Source organism: Adiantum capillus-veneris, chromosome 16 (genome assembly GCF_014529385.1).
Source record: "Adiantum capillus-veneris isolate H3 chromosome 16, ASM1452938v2, whole genome shotgun sequence".
In the NCBI taxonomy this organism is placed as follows: domain Eukaryota; kingdom Viridiplantae; phylum Streptophyta; class Polypodiopsida; order Polypodiales; family Pteridaceae; genus Adiantum; species Adiantum capillus-veneris.
The window spans coordinates 61189881-61208213 of NC_140946.1; the positions used below are offsets into that span (position 1 = coordinate 61189881).

At 41.7% G+C, this 18333-nt stretch overlaps 1 protein-coding gene across 1 annotated transcript in view; it reads left to right on the forward strand.

Annotated features, from left to right (window-relative positions):
• Nucleotides 1–17030: 17030 nt before the first annotated feature.
• LOC147439145 (uncharacterized) overlaps nucleotides 17031–18333 on the forward strand; it is a 144193-nt gene continuing 142890 nt past the window's right edge. Inside the window, exons 1-2 of the mRNA XM_086485052.1 lie at nucleotides 17031–17180; nucleotides 17358–17426. The gene's annotated coding sequence lies outside the window, so the exon portion shown is untranslated. The remainder of the gene's footprint in view (nucleotides 17181–17357; nucleotides 17427–18333) is intronic.

Here is an 18333-nt window from a genome sequence, read left to right on the forward strand (position 1 = left end):
GCAATCACCTGCTTCATGTAGAATCTCTTTTGTAAGCTTTACCTTTTTAGCTAATTGCATGACATTTGGCCAAATTTGACCATGATGGTCACTCGCCTCTTCATCATTAAGGTGATCAATTTTTACTCCATAAGTAGCTGCCTCAACTGAAGAGCTGGCACGGTTAGTTGCCATATCTTCAACTAAGGTTTGCATTCCCCCCTTCCCAAAGTTAGTTCTCAAGGGTAGACCTGTCTCTCTTAAGTGGATTTTATCATCCTTAAAAAAGACAACATCTTTTGACAAAGCATCACTAAAATCATCACAATCCCTTCTTACATGGTCTGTACTATCACACCAAATACATCTATTAACAAACCCTTCTTTGGGCTGCTACCTTTGCCTAGGAAGTGGCCCTGATGGTTGGCCTTTTTCTTCAAGCTTTGCAAGCTTCACCTTCAAGTCAGGCATTCCCTTCACAAGCTCATCTAGCATGGACTCATCAAACTTAGGAGCGATAAAAGTAGGCTTTACCATTTTGTCAGAAGTTGAGGTGGAAGGACTTGTAGTGTTTACTACCATCTTGTCCCTTCTTCTTTGTCGTTTGGCAAGCAGTGAGACAGCACCTTCAACCTCATTCCAGTCGGTCTTTAGTCCTTGCTCAGCATCTTTATCTTCAAGAAGAAGCTCCAAATTTTCTTGAAACTCTTTACCTGTAGCTTGTAAGAAAAGATATGTCTTCTCTGCATCTAGTGTGGCCCTTTCTGTCCTTGTGAGTTGTGCATAGCGCCGTTCAAATTCCCTAAGTAGCTCTGTTATTGATAGTCCTTGCTTTGGCTTGACTACCCATTCTAAGAATGTCCTTTTGGTCACTCTCTCTAAGTCCTCCATGAAATATTCCTCCTTTAAAGCTACTTTGAGTTCTTCCCAATTTCTCCCATGCCCATCTTTAATTGCCCTAACATGCTCCCTAATTTCTGAAGCAACAACTAGCTCAAAGATTTAAATCATCTCACCTTCTGACACGCGATGCAGCTCCATCTCTTTCACATACTCGCGTAAGTACTTGGTTACATCTTTGCCATTGAACTGATCCATTCTGTTGAAGACCGCTTGTATGGCCTTCGTTGCTGAAATCTCCCTTCTTTTAGAAGCATGTTGTTGTTGCATGAACATTGCAAATGCTTAAAACATTTGCATTGTTGCTGGGTCAAAATGCATACCATGTTGCTCAACATGATCACCCATGGTTACGCACAAACTCTCACCCTGACAGTTTCGCGTCAGGTTCACTAAAAATATGTAGGGAAGTAGGCGGTCTTGCGAGGAAGGCACTAGGCCTCTTGCTGTGAGAGTTTGTGAGGACGCTCAAGGGTTATGAGAAAGAGCTAAGATGTAGATAACATAGCTTCTAGAGCTAAAGAAGAAATCGCCTCTATGTGGATTATGGTTATTCATCGATGATATACTTAGTATGTTCAAAGATAAAGGTGTGAAAGAAGTGAAAGGAGAAGAAGAAGAGAGTTTCTCTCCCAAGCCCTATTGTTGCGCTTAGGAAATAAGGATACTGCGGGGAGAGAAGTACCTATAGCAAGGAGATTCTAGAGTTTGTGGAAGAGAATGAGAACCTTAAGAGAGAGAGGTGCTTGTGAAAGATGAAGATATGGTTACTAACCTTGTACACATAATTGTTTCCCCCAAGAAGGTTGTGCCCGTTACATTGATAAGATTGCTGCTTGAATACCTTCCAATGAAACAATTAGGATACAACAAGAGAGATGAATGGAGGAGTAAAGATAGAATTAAAGATATATCTAAGTGTGGTTGTGGTATTAAAGATAAATAATGAGAGATAGAGAAGGAGTTAAAGGCAAGTATTGGACTAGATATGCAAATGAAAGAAAAACTAGCAACATATATCTTACATGAGAGCAATTGCCACCACCTTAATGGAGAGAGAAGATGAGGCAAGACTTCGGTCTTTCTTCAAGAGAAAGTGTGGCACTAAGATGAGTGTGTCACTACGGAATTGAGCTATTCTCACTCACTCATAACTTGCCCCAATAAAGAGAAGGTTGCCCTTTTTATAGGTGAGGGAGCCATGTTTTACATAATCACTTGATTAGGCTAAAGAGTTAGCCCAAATCAAATGTTCTTTGGATATTTCTTAAAATGGGCAATATTAGGACTCAAAATATCATGAAATTCAGCATTTTTGGTCATTGATGCTCCATGTGGGTGCATGATGTATATGGGCCCCACCTAGGCATCTTTTGTGTGGCTCTAGTAGGGGGTCCCAACTTGTGTGTCTTGTCCTTCAAGGCATCTTTGAGGTGTCACATTCACATGCTTATGTCTTTTATCCTCCAAATATCTTATTTTATGGAAAAAGACCAAGATTACCTCTTTTCACTTGATTCACCTGTTTACCATCTCTTCTTGCAGTGTAGTTGTGAGAGGGTTTTTCACTGGTTTCCCTGTAACTTTTGACCTGTAACTCGGATTGACATGCTTCAAAAGGCAAAGTTGGACTACTAAAAGAGCTTGACTTGGTTTTGGCCTTTTCTCCATGCCCTTAGGTCGAAATTTTCAAATTGGGATGGTCCAAGAAGCTTTGGATCTTCCTTTTCATAAAGTCTTCTAGTAGGCTCTTCCCTCTTGTATGTATCCAAGAAGGTATGCATTATTGAAGGGTTATATTATTATATAAATGTGAAAAGAAGAAAATAATTTATATATGGTAGGGTATAGCTGAGATATTAGAAGAAATATACAAATGTTTTTCCCCGAGACAAAAAGAGGCACAATCATTGATACTTGCTTGCAGTACTTTCTAATAGTAATGTACATTTATATTACTTCAAAGGTAAATACTAAGGTATGGTCGAAAGCTTTTATTTATGCATATGAGTATTACATGAAGGATACTTATGCGTCAAAAAGTCACAAGATAAATCGTTTAATGCCCATTCCCACTATATACGTACCACAGCATGACAGCGTGCAAAAATCGGCGCACATACCGACTAGTTTTAAAAGTAAAAAGTGATGAAATAGGCTTCAAAAAAGACGCCGGTTTCGTCACGTCGGTATAAGTACCGGTATACCATGCGTCGAAACAAACTATAAAATGAGTGTCGGAATACGCAATGAAATAACCGCCGAAAATTGTAAAGGATATTCCGACGCTTGTTCCGAAGTCTATACCAGTGCATATGCCGTACTCTGTACCGATGACCAAACCTGCAATTTTTTTTTTGGACAGAGAGAGCTGGGAATTGATTTTGCTGCATGTATTGCAGCAAAAGAAAACAACCCTCTCTGTCCAAAGGAAAAGTGCACAAGCAACCACACTCCACCTACAAGCTGACGCTAAAGAGCGAGTGTATGGCAATTAGCAAAATTGTAAGAATAACATAACCACAAAATCAAAAGCTTGATCATGGCATAATGACATAAATATTTTATAACCATGATTAAAACATGAGTCGAAAACTACAAAACCATAAACATAACGTGTTTGCCATACCATAACCATTACCATAACTTGCTTGTCATACCATAACCATAACAGCCATACCATCATTGCACAACCAGAACCATAAGCATAAGCATAAGCATAAGCATAACCATAACAATAACCATAACCATAACCATAACCATCACATGATTGCCATACCATCATAGCAAAACCCCTGGGGCGGTCACTTTTTAGAATGTGTATGATATCACGTGAGTTAACCGGAGAGGATTAATAAAAGACCAAAATGTATAAAAATGTATACATACAGAGGGAGGTGGGGTTTTTTAAATAGGCTCACAGTGTAAGTAGAGTATGTATATTGGGGTATTATTAATTACCTCTTGAACGCACGTGATATAGGGGTCTTTTGATAAGTGACTGTCCCAGGGCAAAACCATAACCTTAACTTGACTACCAAACCTTAACCATAACATCTGTGCCATATCATAAACATAACCATAAACCATAAACATAAGTACTACAAAACTGTAAATATGCAAACAATCACTGAGTGAGAAGACCCTCATGGTAATGCCTCCCAATCGACGTCCTCTTCCTCTTCCTGCAGCAACTGGGTCAAAAGGGCCACAAGTCCATGCTTGTACCAATACTTCTTCTCTTTGCGTGTCGGAGGGCGCTTCACTGCAACTTCCTGCAAATTATGATTTAATCATTATATAATCTTCAAATAACATATGTATTTTCAATAATTAAAATGATATGTATAATACTTACAAACTCATGTCGAAGCGTATTGTAGGCTCTACTCCCAAGATGTGATGCTCCAGCAGACTCCAAAAGTGCTCTGGTTGCATCTCTCTGCTGTTGAAATCTCTTAGGATTGTCTTGTGTCTCTCTAGTGCAATCCTCGCCCACTCCTCTGCGTCCAACCATGTCGGCTTGGGACTGTCGTCATTGTACCTGTCTCTCACCTCTGACCGACGGTGTGACATTGTGGCCTTTGCCACAGTCAAAATCCAGGAGTTTGAGACTGGATCGTACCCCTTTTCCGGTCTTTACTCCCTGTGAATGGCCTTGACGATGTAATTCTTTCTTTCAAGATCGAGGTTATCCCAAACCTCCATCACAGAGTGACCAAACTGAATCGTACAGAGCTGTTGAATCCTCTGTCTCATGGCCTTTTCGACCCTATCTGTCTGCCACAACAACCCCATCCCTACTTTTGTACACCTTGCTAGGATCATGCTCGTGTGATCCCCAAGGTGTACGTGGTGTGCCAAGCAGTGAAATATCTACTGAAGAGAGTGGTGGACGCTCTCTCGGTGGTTTGGACGCATCGGTAGAACCACTACCACAATAACGACCACCTCTAGAACGACGGCTACCTTGTCTCGAGGATGAACCACCCGTCGATGTAGGGGGCACACGAGTCCTAGGTGTAGGGGACACATTACACTGAGGTGTGGGGCCGCTCGGTGTAGGGACCGCACTAGTCCCGAGTGTAGGGTAGGCCGTAGTAGGTCTAGAGAGACCTGCTGCCCAAAGGTGCTGTGCCATTGTGATCTGCTCTGGTGTGCACTGAGACAAAAACGAGCCCATCTGCTCGAGTGACATGCTGACCGGAGTGACAGGAAAACTAAAACTAGGAGAGTATAGCTCATCATCATCGGCCATGGCTAATTATACACGAATAGCACCCACAAAATATGTTAGTTTACAGAAGAAATGCTTAATCAATACAAATAACAAATCAACGAAGCTGCAACACAAATGAATGAATCTAAAGTGTATTGTAGACTAATAAAAAGAGTTCCTAGCAAAAATCATTAGTTAATCTCTCATCCTCTATGAGATCTGATGCACCAAAGATGTATATCTCAATCTGTACTTTTGCATCTTTGTCATCGAACTCTACTTCTTTGTCACTCTTCGCATCAGCTTCAATATTTGACACCTCATCTCTCGGTTCAAACAATTGCTCACTGTTGACATCCACCTCAAAATCTAAACTTAAAGTTTCTGTTGGTCCTGCGCTTTGTTCATGAATCACCTCTTTGACCTCAACGTCCAATCCTTCACACACTTGCTTGCTACGTGGAGCAACTTGAACGACATAGAGCCAGCAGGGTTTAGACAGATCATTCTCATCATTTTTTGTCCATAGTGGATCATGTGTGAACACAGCTTGTTCACAATGCTACGGAAGTACAAATGTATCCCGCGCATTTGTCCACACCCGCCTAGAGTTCACTTGAATCAATCCATTCTTGTCTTTACGCACAGTTGCATTAGGGCCGCTGGTAATAACTTTGAACCACTTGACATCAAAGATAAACATAAACTTTATAAAACTAATCTTCAAGATTTCTTGGATGTAGCCAAAGTATTCAAGTTAGCTAGTATGTGTTCTCATCCCTGGCACTACTCCTACTTTCTTGGACGAAGCTTGCCCTAACACCACTATCGAAAGTGACCCTTTGTTCGTCGATTCGTTGCACTCTAAAGTGTTGCATTGTGATGTCCATCTTCCTAACGATGCCTTTTCCCTGCGGCTCATCCCTTGTCACCTTGATGTTGACCTCAGTAGTCCACATTAGAGGCATCTCTGGATCAATTGAGACCAAAAATTCACTGATGAGGACAAGAGACTCTTGTACAAGCCATCCTTCAGCCATGCTACCCTCAGGGCGAGCCCTTTGATGAACAAACCCCTTTAAAGTCTTCATAAATCTCTCCAAGAAGAACATCCACCTGCTATGGACCACTCCAGCAACTGCAACTTCATCGACCACATGCATTAGTACATGCATTTGGATGGTAAGAATGTTTGTTGAAAAGTACTTCTCCACCATGCACATTGCTTCAGTAGCATTTAAGCGTGCTGCATCGATGTTGTCTTCTCTTATCTCTTTTGAACAGATCCAGCGTACCAACTCACTGATTTTGTAGATTGTTCTTCTAATGTCATCTATCAAATAACCCTTTATGGCAATTGGTAAGATGAATTGTAAAAATTTGTGTCAATCGTTGGACTTAAGACCATTGAGATTGTCATCTCTCGTAAAAACCGTTTTCAAACATTGCATGCATCCTGTGGGAGTCTTGAATGAAGATATAGTCTTCTTCATTTATTGCTCTTCTGCACGACTCAGAACCCATGGACCTTTTGGTATAGTAAACTTTCCATTGGGTTTAAGTCAAGGCCATGCCGTCGATATGAACGGGATGACTGAGGTTGGTTTGCAATATTGCGTTCAATGTTGTTGTCTTCTATGTTTTCAATGATGGGATCCATGTCAAAGAACGCATCCAACATCTGCTCCATCTCTACTTCTTGAAATGCCACATCAGGTATTGGTTGAGAGGACTCAATCGATGGTTGCTCGTTTAAAAATGGTCTTCTCTGGGATGAAGTTGGAGCAATATCTACTTGCAGAGTTTGACCTTCAATCTCTAGACCATGAGATCTATAACGCAGGTCTTGTAGTTTCTCAATTGGAAAGAGACCGTGATTGCGTATGTGTTGGTCGTAGTTTTTTCATGTTTGAAAGATCTGATGCTTGCAATGCGCACAAGGACATGCCATCCTATTGTCCATACTTTATCTACCAATGATGCAACAAATAATTAAAACACTCTAGTTGTTATAACTACACACTACTAAGTACATGACAATAAATGACAATCTCACATTCTCTAGCCAGGCCCGATCCCCGCACACCTCGGTCTAGAGGTGCACGGAGATTAGGACCACGGGATAATAATCTCGTCTTTATTGGTCAATGACTATATATTAAGGTTCTTGAAGTCTGTGTGCACTTTTGAAGTCCAATTTGCCACTAGCTCGAGCTCTAACAATCTTACATTCAACTATTTGCTACTAGCTCGAGCTCTAACAATCTCACGTTAGATCCTCGCACACCTCAGTCTAGAGGTGCACGGAGATTAGGACCACAGGGTCAATGACTATATATTAGTTTTTTTGAAGTTTGTGTGCGCATAACCTAACCTATAACCAAATTAAACCTAACCTATAACTTCACCTACAACAAAACCTAACCGAAGTTCGTTTGCGGTTTATGAAGTATACGAGTCATTCTTGAAGTCCGTTTGCGTTTTTTCTACTATTTACCGCTAGCTCTAACCTAACTTATAATCTAACCTAACCTATAACCTAAACTCATTGGTTCCTCTACATCTCGGGTCTTACCATTATTATACAAGACTGCCTTCATCCTTATGAACAAGAAGAATGGAGGCCAAGAAAAATGCTCTATGTTTTGCTAAATGAGTCTATCTAGACCTACTCTCTCTCTCTCTCTCTCTCTCTCTCTCTCTCTCTTTCCCCCCCTCCTTAGTAGACCCTAAAAATTGAGCACTCAGGAAAACTTAAGTGTATAATCTACCCGAGCTGAAAAAAGTTCAAGGTACCCTTGCACATCCCAAGGAAGAGAAACCATCATGGTGGTTTCTAGTCCTTAAGGAAAGGCTCTAGACCAATCAACTCATTAAAATGAAATGCCAAAATCTAACTAACCTTTCGAGCTTGTTCCAATTGCCAGCTTGCAACCTTTTGTTTGGCAATGTTCGCCCTAAGTGAGTTGAAACTGTATTACATCAAAAAAAGTTACATCAATCTTCGAGCAACAAGAGTGCCATGGGGGCCATTAGAAAAGTAGCAGCAACAATCAAGATGAATAGGAAACCACCCAATAACTACAACCAAAGAGATCAAGCTAAACGAGGAGCCTACCCATAAAGACAAGTGTACATAGATGCAAGACCCAAAGGGAACTTGAAACTTTCCTCTATAAATAGGTTCAAGTAGTAATAAATATGTGCGCTAATAAAAGCAAGGCCCACACATTTTGAAGATTGTGACAAAAAACCTAAGAGTTTTAAACCACGAGGAGCTTCACCTTAACACATAGAAATCTAGATTTTGGCATAAGTGGTCATGTAGGTAAATATGCAACCTCAGCCCACCTATGATTTCACATGTTTAAATGTAGCAATACATAATCTTATTACTCCTCCCTAATAAAAATTTTAATTAATTCATTTATTCAAATGTAGTCTTAAAAGAACTGCAGACGAACTCATGCTAGAAAAAACTAAAAATAATGACATGGCACATCTTTGTTAGGGATTGCAATGTGTCAATAGGGATAGGGCTTGCGTGTTCTCCCACAAATTTTTCGACTCATAATAGACATTACAACACACTATGTCAAAAATGCATACTTATTGAAGTCCAATTAGAAAGTATTACACTCATGCACTTTCCATTCTTTAAGATTCCATCCTTGAAGAGATTCCTCAAGTAACACCCTACGTATGTAGTGTAGGGTTGGGTTTTAAGAAGGTTGTCACACCTTCATAGAGGAAGGGTTTCTTGTGTTGTTTGCTTATCATTGGGAAGAGCTAAAAACAAATTTCCCATAATGTGTATTTTCATGCCAAGGGCACACCCAAGGGGGGTCATGGACCTGGGTCAAGTCTCGGTGGTCAGTTGTCAATGTAAAATAAGGGATTCGAGGGTCAAGGGTTATATATGGGGAGTTGGGTGGTGAATCCGGACCAAGGTAGTCCTCTGGGTATTTTACTGGTATCAGAGCCCTATTTTGGGAAAGAGGGGCGTCGAGCCACCCACTCTTGCATGCTCATGCAAAGGAGGGCGTGTACGGTTGCATACTAAGCAAGGAACACAGTCCCTAACGAGGGGGAAGAGGCACGAGCGACCTGTGCAGAACCGTGTGCAGACAGGCTTGACATGAGCGCGAGGCCGAGGGGAGCAGTTCTTGTCATAGGCTCGAAGGTCGGGAAGCAACAGAATGCTCTCTCTCTCTCTCTCTCTCTCTCTCTCTCTCTCTCTCTCTCTCTCTCTCTCTCTCTCTCTCTCTCTCTCTCTCTCTCTCTCTCTCTCTCGCCCTCGACATCCTTCTTTTCATACATAAGCGCCCAAAGGCCTTTGGACTTAGGGCAAGGATATTTTTGAATTAAGGGCAACGCAACACGAAGCTGCTCGACAAGGGTTTGGAGGGTTTGGCAAGCTTTTCGACACATCAACAACAAACCACCAACTTTCTGCAGAAATTTTCCAATTTTTTGGAAAATTGGAAACCATATCAGTGAAGCGGTTGAATTGAAGCAGTAGGATTTTGAATATACATTTTACAGCCGACCGCTTCTAAAGCACATTTCTTTGCTTGTTTGATTGAGAAAAGGGGATTGTGCGTATTGACATCGGGCATGATTTTTCAAAATTTTTGCCTCTGATGTACCAAACTAATTAACACGGTTAATTGATTGCTGGTCGCGGCGGTTTCTGGACTTTGCGACTTGCTCTTCATCAGCAACAAACGTGAAGGGACGCAAATACCTAAAAATCACGTAATTAACAAGGCTAATTAGTGATGGTTCACGGTAGCGGCCACAAATATGATGGATTTACATCACATCTTTTGAAGCCAGGTATTCTTCTTTTCCTAGCAGTGCACAATCACCATGGATTTGGATATCAACATGACTTTTCATTTCGAGCACCATACGCCCGATCTTCTCAATGATGGCTCACGACAGGATACTCTCATGGAGGGTACCCGCAAAGCTACGGGAGGAGATGACGCTGACGAATTGCATGATATTCAAGAATTTCGAGCACTTCAAGCATGTATATCGGTGATGGAAAAGAATTCTGCATCACTAATTGATAATGTTTGTAAATTATCCACTTTAGGTACAACTTATGCAACACCAGGCCAAGGGTCCTATTGACATGCACATGCATGAGCACGTAGCCGATCAGGGGCAGGGTTCTCCTAGTCAGGGACAAGGTCCCCCTCCGGATTCTCTGCACTCTCATTGTGAAGGAGGTGAAAAAGTTGTTGGAAGATACAAAGCCACCGACTTTTAAGGGAGAGGAATGAGAGCGCAATAAGGATGCAGTCAATATCTGTCTCAGCAAGTGGGACGGAATTCACGACTTACGGCATAGTCCGGATGCAGTCAGGGCACTGCATCCGGAGAAGGCAAGGCCTATAAATGGTGGATGACTCTCAAGGAGAAGAACATCATACCACAGACTTGGGTAGCCTTTGAAGCTATATTTAGAAAAGATTTTTTGTCCATGAATGAGGTAGATAGAAATTGGACGGCTTGGGACATGTGTTCCATGCGCCAACATCCATCATTGCTTGAATATATCTTGCACTATCAGGATGATATCCTCAAGTTGGAAGGGTTAGACACCTTTCAACAAGTACGTGGGTTTATCCGTGGTCTGACGCTAGAGCTTAAGAAGCACGTCAAGTCTCAGGACCCTAAAACACTTGAGGAGGCCATAGTGCAAGCTCACATTCATGATGATCCAAATGATAAGAAATCACATAGTACTCATGTTCCTACTAATACACAAGGTAATACACGCACACAACATGTGTACAATAAAAGGAAATTTATAGTAGGCTAATAGCATGTTTAGGTGGTACCAAAAAAGAGTGTCTTAGGATGAAATGGGTGGTGGGTTATTCATTTTCATTTCATATAAAGGAAAGATAAAATCTTTTTTGACCGAGAGGTTGGAATCTAGGCGAGCTGGTTCCATTTCACTTTAATACTAAAGCTTAAAGTAGCAAACTACCTGCGCATTTACATTCCCTCTCGTTGCCACTCCTCTGGGCTCTCTGCAGTGCTGCCTCAATGGGTCCCTCTGCCTCTTGTGCCCATCTCTCTCTCTCTCTCTCTCTCTCTCTCTCTCTCTCTCTCTCTCTCTCTCTCTCAGTCCTCCATAGCCATTGTAGGTACTTGTGGGCGCAGCACAAAGCCATATCAACCAGCTCCTCATTGCCAGCCATATTCGACTTCAATGAAACCTCTCTCTCTCTCTCTCTCTCTCTCTCTCTCTCTCTCTCTCTCTCTCTCTCTCTCTCTCTCTCTCTCTCTGTCCTCCATAGCCGTTGCAGGTGCTTGCGGGCGCAGCACAAAGCCATATCAACCAGCTCCTCATTGCCATCCATATTCAACTTCAATGAAACCTCTCTCTCTCTCTCTCTCTCTCTCTCTCTCTCTCTCTCTCTCTCTCTCTCTCTCTCTCTCTCTCTCTCTCTCTCTCTCTCTCTCTCTCTGTGTGTGATTACTATGGCACTGTTTTGACTGTCTTCATTGTCGTGTCATTAGCATCCTTGCACGTTTGACATGGAATCACATAATACTCATAATGGCGGTACAAACCCCCTTTACCTTCCTCCATTATCTGCTACACAACATATCCATCTTCTGTCGAGTCTACAAAACTACTGGGCTGCAAAAAAGAGGGAACAAAGAAACATGCAAAAAATGATGGCACGAGCGTGAGAGGATGGTGAAATTGATGAGCAAGAGGCAAAGGAAATCTATAGGGCGGTTGCTAAGTGTTAGCGTAATCAAACAAACGGGCTTTTCGAGGGTCTTCAATGGAGCATTCCACAACAACTTCTCAGTCATCCAACGTTCTCAGTGTTGCAACCCGCATCAGAGACAGTTGGGAGACCGGTTTTCTCTAGCATTTGTCATACATTGTCTGAGGTGAAGATTCCTCGTTCAAACAATGAGCTATTTTTGAAACGGGCTACTTTCATGGCATGCCTCAATGGAGTCAATGGGACAGACAATGTAATGAGCAATAATGAAGCCAAAACATCTTCAAAGTGTGTCACAATGTGTTACTTAGTAATTTTGGGTGTTTGCCAAAGCTTTGAAATGCTTTATAAGTGTCTCAAAGTGCTTCAAACTGCATCACTTAGAGCCTGCAAAATGCTTGAAGCACCAAAAAGTGCTTCAAAGTATTTCAGAGCACTTCCAAAGTGCACTAAAGTGCTTCATGGTGCTTGAAAGTGCCACAAAGTACTTTAGAGTGCTTCATAGTGCTTTCTAAACTCTAAAGTGCTTTGGAGTGCTGCAGAGTACCATAAAGTGCATGAGAGTGCTCTTAAATAGCACTGAAGTGCTTTCAAAGAGACCTTAAGGTGCACTTCAAGGTGCTTTCAAGTGCCCAAACGTGCTTTAAAGTGTTGCAAAGTGCTTCAAAGTGCTGCGAAGTACTTCAGAGTGCTTGAAAGCGTCAAAAAATGCTTTACAGTGCTTCAAAGTGCCACACAATTCTATTTAGTGCTTTGAAAGTGCTTCATAGTGCTTGAAATTGCCATAAAGTGCTTCATAGTTCTTGAAAGTGCCTCAGAGTACTTTGAAGTGCCACAAAGTGCTTGAAAGTGCTTTTAAAGTGCCACCAAGTAGTTTAGAGTGCTTCGAAAGTGCACCAAAGTAGTTCAAAGTGCACAAAGTGCTTCAGAGTGCTATCAGGTGCCTCAAAGTGCTCTTAAAGTGCACTGAAGTGCTTCAGAGTGCTTTCAAGTGCCCCAAAGTGCTTTACAGTGCTGCAGAGGGCTTCAAAGATCACCAAAGTGCATGATAGGTTGCTTGAAAGTGTCTCGTAGTGCTTGAAACTACCACAAAGTGCTTCATAGTGCTTTCAAGTGCCCTAAAATGCTTTAAAGTGCTGCAAAGTGCTTGAAAGTGCCCCAAAGTGCTTCAGAGTGTTCTCCAAGTGCATTGAAGTGCTTCACTAGTGGACATAAGCTCAACAATACAAGAAATTGAAGTAGAAACTATGAATTTCCAAAATAGACACCAACTCCCACTGCTCAACCAACCCCACCTCACTTTGGTTGAAAAGGTGGAGAAATGACATACCTACTTTTTTTGTGGACAAAAGGTGAAGTCATACCTACTTTTGCGAAAATACACCTTGAGGTGGTAGTAGGAAAGTGTTGCAATTAGATTTCAGTACTTTATAGTATTTTTAAATGTCTTTTGTGTGGCAGAGGGATTTGTCATGCGGTTCCAGGAGGCTTATCCTAACATTAGGATGTCCCTTAGATGCTTTGAGGGTCTGAAGCCATACTTCGTACGTAAGTTGAAGGACCGCAACACCTGCTGTTGTGAATACCATGTTCAATTTGTTTACTTGAAGGAAGACTTAAATCAGATGCACCATGGAAGATACGGGCTACATGGAATGTCATTCTTTTGCAAGTGTCTTGTGTGCAGTCCGAGTGGTGGAATAGCGCAGTGCACATCATCAAAAGCCACTTTTTCATCCTTGACAAAACTATGGGACTCTGTATTGTGTCCAAAGCCAACTGATAGTGCTTTTCACCACAACAAATGTCTTTTGGGAACATGCACTTATTGCGGGATTGAAAGGCTCTTGTTGTGTCCCGTCGACGAGAGTGATGGTATCTCTAGAATGACTGTCAAGATTTTTGACAAGGTTCCAACATAGGAAATGGATGAAGAAGGTCTAGCTAAATGTCGAAAAGACCTCGTGGTTCAGCAGCTCAGTCCGATGAGTTCATTTTTGTGCTTCGAGGTAAACTAGGGAAGTTCATCAAACACAACTACTTGTACATGTGGCAAGCTCAACAGTTCAAGGAGTGTTTGGCCAATTTTCCTGACGATGTAACGGTGTCTATAGTGGATTTTGCAGAGAATTACTCCTTCAAGGTGCAGAATGAGATCCAGTCAATGCGTTGGTATTCATCTCAAGTCACAATCTTTGTTCACATTTCATACTTACGTGATGTGCTTGGTGATTGATAAATGTTGCATATTTGACCCACACCACTTTCTATATTTAATTGTAAGCACAAATGAATGTTTTTTGATAGGAGAGTTACAAAAATGTCAAGCACATATATAAGTAGTTACCATGGAATATTGCATGCACCCTGCTTATTTCTTTTTTCTTTGTAGCAAATCGCACACATCTCATGCGAGGTGATACAAATGTCCTTATGAGCACACATGGTCACTTGGCTGCCTTTGAACCCATGACCCAAGTCACAGAGGTCAAGGACTCAACCAACCAAGCTAGCTCCTTTGGACTAGAGTATAAATTTTAGTGAAATATCCACTGCTATTTTTCGTATGTGCTTTTCCACCTCAACAAGTTACTCACAGGCCCTCTCGCAAGTCTCCTTTTCTCCCAATGTCAATATGACTACTCCCCCCTAATTCTTTCATCTGCTCGTTTCTTACTTTTTCAATCGAGTTGTAGTCTATTCAATGGAAAGCCTCATCTACCTTGAGCTTTTTGCGATGGCTTCCTGATATGCCGAGTCGACGGGGGTTATGAAGCTCTCTTTGGACACAAAGTAATTACATTTCTCCACACGGTAGAGATGCTTTGTTGTAGCATGCGCCGCTTTGGACTTAAGCAAATTATTGTTTATAATATTCTAAGCTTGTGAATTTTATAAAGAGGTTAATCTATTCAGTTTTAATAAAGAATATTTTTTTCATCACTTTTTTGTTTTGGTCAGTGTCTCTGAGAATTCACTAGGAGTAACAGGGAGATGTCACCTACGTGCACCAACATTACCTTTTTAACCCCTACATAGGGGAGCTTCCTTTGTAAAATCTATCTTTCTTGCCTTTTAAAGCCCCCCTATTGTACACTCACTTGATACCATACAATAACTCCACGGTTAGTCTTCCTCTTGGATCATGCAAGCCACAATCAATGCACCCTGGCCTTGCACAGATTTGGCACCATAAGCATGAGAGTCATCACCACAAGAAAGGAGAAATTTTCAAAATCATTCATCCACATCATTGTGTACATTGCGCACGTTCAAGTTATGTTGGAGTGTCCCAACAAGATTTGCCTAGTATTACATGTTTGATCATGTTGCCAATTTCCATAAAGTACATGTTGCCTCAACAATGCTCAATAACATAGCCATCTCAAATGAAATGTTCACATCAATAGGTGCTGCTAGAAGCCAAAACGTACAAATCATGATGTCTACAACTTAGTTGCAGGTTCATGAACCATTGCAAAAACTTGGATTTGGCTCCAACCTCATCGACCAACACAGGGTACTAGTGGGATTACTTCAACTAACAAGGAGGTGCAAAGTGGTGAATTTGGGGTTGATGGAAGTTGTGTAGCTTGTATGGCCAATGCAGACACAATAAAGGTATGGGATGGGGCTACTGTACACTAGCACGACCATATCAAAATCCATACAATGTGTAGATACGGAGGCATATGCAATGGAGTAAACATATAGGGGGACTAGACGAGTTCCAAAAACGAACTTTGAGCCCTCTCAGACATGTTATTCACCCTGTATCTTTTGTTATGGCATTCCCTTACTCATCAATAATAGCCCTCCAAGCCCTCATGCTTTGCATTAATTTGATTGAATTCCTCTAAAAAAAACATGTGAGAGAGAGAGAGAGAGAGAGAGAGAGAGAGAGAGAGAGAGAGAGAGAGAGAGAGAGAGAGAGAGAGAGAGAGAGAGAAGCCCTATGATGAAGAGTGGTGGGCACGTATAAGCTGAAAGCGGCTCTTGAAGGACATGGAGAGGACATGACGTGAGAACTAGAGATGACTACCTACCACCATTTGAGAGAGGGGGGAAACAAAGGAGAAGCTTTAGGTACGAGAGGGCTTAAACGAGGCCATACTTGCAGTACTATGGAAGAGCATTCCAAATATCAACTTACCGATGAGAAATTTAGGTCTTTTAGCTTGTCCTTGAATACCGTGCATATAGCAAAAACTAGACTACATTACATGCCTCAACTTTCATTTTGTATAAATTTTGCATTATGCCAATTCTCCACCATATTTCCGTGCTAGATCCACTCATGCTGCACACAATTTACTTTTTGGATTTTTTATAAAACTTTCATAGTATGAAAAGTTTAATCAATGTCTTACTTGTTGTGTACCTCCTCGAAGGAGCAATTTTTAAATTGCACACTTGGTCGATTGTGAGACATTGTCATAAGGTTAGCACATTCTCTCGATGGATTGGTTCCACTTGTGCTTCACACAAAAAATGGGTGTTTAATTATCTTTTTAACAATTACAATATGTATTCCATAAGTCAAGCAATTTACCAATTTAGTGTCCTATTATATCTAGAGAACATAAATTGCCATGACAAGGTCAACCATGCATGACGAGTTCCATGTGCTTTTCAATGCCAATTTTTGTGGGCAGTGGACTTGACCTCTAACATCACAAGTTAACAACTAATGAGGTAGCCATGAGCTTCATGCAGATTTAGAGTCATTCTGTGGCTTTTGTATATTCTCTTGTGCTTCTAGTTTGAATGAGATGGACATCACTGGAGCTACATGGGACGGGTTAGCAACTGTCTGCAATATGAATGCATCCCTACATAAGTAATGGTCACGCGAAGCATAGTTATAAAATGAAGATGCCCCATGCATAGTAACATGTATCTATCATATGTAACTTTGCAAGTCTTTTGGCATAGTTGCACAGACTGCATCATGAGCATAACTGGTGTCCGCGTGACCACATTCTTATAAATTTCAAGAGTAAGATTGCCCCCCTGGGCCTTGGGTAAAAGCGCGCTTTGGAATCTAATTAGAGAGAAGCACGAAAAGCCAACATTATAATATTTTTCGCACGAATCGCAAGCTTTAAAAGTTCGTAAGGTGATGCGGACAGGACCCCTGAAAGCAAGCAAATCAAAACACGGGGAGCAAAACGTCGAAATGGGTTGCTGGTCCTAAAAGGCGGCCGGCCCACACACACGCAACAGAAACAGGTTCTGAGGCTTCCTACTTGGAGGTCTGTAGTCAACATTGTTTTCGTCACGCTTCCTTGGGGAGTTCCAGCTTCCTATTCCTACAGGTCTCTCTCTCTCTCTCTCTCTCTCTCTCTCTCACACACACACACACACACACACACACACACACACACACACACACACACAATACTCTCATGGGTTCACAACCCAAGAGAGCTTCTTTAGAGCTTTGACGCTTTGTCGCTTGTGTATGAGGCAGCTGCTGTTTCTGTCTGACACAGGCACTCCCTCAGGAAGATGCAAGCGCACCTATCTTGGCCTCCCCGCAAGCACATTTCCTTCCATTACAGGTACACCACGCTCCATCATCATCTTTTTCTCCCCCATGCCACGCACAGGGACGTTCACACCCACCCAACCACCCACCCACAGAAAAAACAGCTCGCATGCTTATACACACATGCATGCACGCGCACACGCCCCTACTCTAAAAGAAAACAAGAACATAGCTATAGTATTGTGTACGGTAGCAGGTGGACTACTGTGTGTAAAATGGCTGATTAGGGCCCATGACGGACTCATGCGGAGGGCTTGAGTCTGAGCTGGTCCAATAGAAGTGGCCATTATGGTGGGCGACATTCCAAGAGAGGATACAGTAGGGCCATGGAAGCAATGTTGCATCCTGATCACAGATGCACCATAGAGCGATAGGGGACTAGAGGATGAGCCCATAGAGTGATCCTAGTACATATCTCATGTACAGAAATCAAGCCAAGCCCAGGGGGGAATCAATCTTGGATCTTTCAAACGCTTAATAATACTATGAAGTTATGAACTCCATAGATAGCCAGCTAGCCCTTAAGTATCTCTCATGTACCTGAGTGGTTGCCTACATAGACTACTCTTCACTCTATACACTTTCTGAATGTAGAGAGCGCTATTTTACTTTTTCAAAATACCAACATAGCAAATCAAACAAAAATCAACGGACAATCATTTACTTAGCCATGCAAGTAGAAGACAAACTTGCACTCCTCCTAACTTGGAATGGCGAGTGATTTTAAACAATTATTTAGTCCATTTAATGTTGCATTTGCATCACATAAGCCGCTTGATCACACATGCGGGTAAAATACAACCACTTAACAATGCAAGTGGATCTCATGTATTTATTCCTTTGAGGAACCTCATAGGTGGGTCTAATTCAATTCTTCCCACTTAACTATGTAAGTGGGCAAGATTCCAAAGCGATATTGA